The sequence below is a fragment of the Spinacia oleracea genome, unplaced genomic scaffold (genome assembly GCF_020520425.1).
Source record: "Spinacia oleracea cultivar Varoflay unplaced genomic scaffold, BTI_SOV_V1 SOVchr0_189, whole genome shotgun sequence".
In the NCBI taxonomy this organism is placed as follows: domain Eukaryota; kingdom Viridiplantae; phylum Streptophyta; class Magnoliopsida; order Caryophyllales; family Amaranthaceae; genus Spinacia; species Spinacia oleracea.
Window position 1 is genome coordinate 5715 of NW_026614517.1, and position 1786 is coordinate 7500.

The following is a 1786-nucleotide window of genomic DNA, read 5'->3' on the forward strand; positions in this document are numbered from 1 at the left end:
GTTCCGGCAGGTGTGAATAAAATGATTCCAAGATCCTAAAATCATTGAAGAACTAAGCACAGTTTGTCGACTTAATCCTAGAACATCTTAGGTAAGCAAAAGCCTTTTGCTAATAGTCTAGAAACTATTCTTGGTTGATAGGTACGTCTAAGAACTTATTAGGTAAACCTATCGAATTTGCCACGACATAAAAGGACTCCTTACTTATATCGTTGAGTTTCACCAAAACTAACATGTACTCACAATTATTTGTGTACCTTGCCCCTTTAGGACCAATAAGTAACACCTCGCTGAGCGAAAACTATTACTAGATTGATGTAAAGGATATCCAAGCAAGTGTATATTTGGCATGGCACCTTTTAACTCAATTTTTAAGTTTGGAACTTAAGGCTCTTACTATGTTGGTTAGATTTTAAGTGAACTAAATCCTTAATCATGCAACATAATCAAGCTTTTGATCTCATGCATTTTAAGACATATTTAAAAGCAATAAATAACTTAAAACATGCATAAGATATTTGTGATCTAGTATGGCCCGACTTCATCTTGAAGCTTGACTTCAAAGTCCGTCTTGAAAATCTCCGTGGGAGGCACCATTTTCTTCAAATAGGATAAGCTATAACTAATTACAACTATTTGATGGTACGCAGACCATATTTGAATTGAAAAATAACTTTGGTACTTTAGACCAATTACATTCAAATTAATGGTACGCAGACCATATTTTCTATCCTATTTGGGCCATACTAGTCACTTCATAACCTGCAAAACAGTACATATACAATATATACCATTCACCCATTCATTATCATGAATGGCCCACATAGCTGGTTAGTTAAAACACATTATGCATCACGTAAACATTTGCAGCAATTAATCAAGGGCACCAATAATCTACCAATTATTCAGTCCTTATTAATTCTAATCGAGTTGTTTTAACCTTAAGGATTTGTAGACCTAATCAAGAGTTTATGACTAAAAAGCGCTCCCACTCAAACCAATAAATTCATATGCTTTACTAATTTTAAAACATAAAATTGTATTTCTAGTCTAACCGGAAACATACAAATTTAATTAAAATTTAAAGCTCATATAAATTTATATTGAATCCAAAAATTTAATTTAATTTCAGTCGCATTTAAAATTAATTCATGATTTTAATTTAGTAAAATAATTAGAATAAATTCCATTATTATAATTATAATATTCAAAATTAAAATCCAAGAAATTAATTCAATTATTAATTTTAAAATTAATTAAAATTACGTGAAACTGAAATTTCAAATTAAACATTCAAAACGATCTAATCGAACGCAAACACCCTACGCGTTGCACGCCCATGGGCGTACGCACACAGCCATTGCTGGCCATGTGCGCGCAGCCCATGCGCTCGTCGCATAGCTGCTGCTGTCCCATACGCAAGCCTCCGCACAGCGCCCACCGCACGAGAGCTATCGCTCGCAGCGCGCGCTGGCGTTACCGCCTCGCTGGTGCGCGAGATCGCTCGCTGGTGCGGCGCGCGAGCCATCGCTCGCTGGGCGCGGCAAATCGCTCGCTGGCGCGCGAGATCGCTCGCTGGTGCGCGCGAGCCATCGCTCGCTGTGCGCCGCGATTGATGCTGTGCGCAGCGCTCGTGGCACGCGAGCTTGCGCTCGCTGCGCACGAGGCTGCGCGCTGTTGTGCGAGGCAGCGCGCGTTGTGGCGCAGCTCGCTTGCTGCCCACACGCGACTGCCTTGGCTCGCCCCTCGCCCATGCCCATTCGTTCATTGCTCGTGGCACACGACA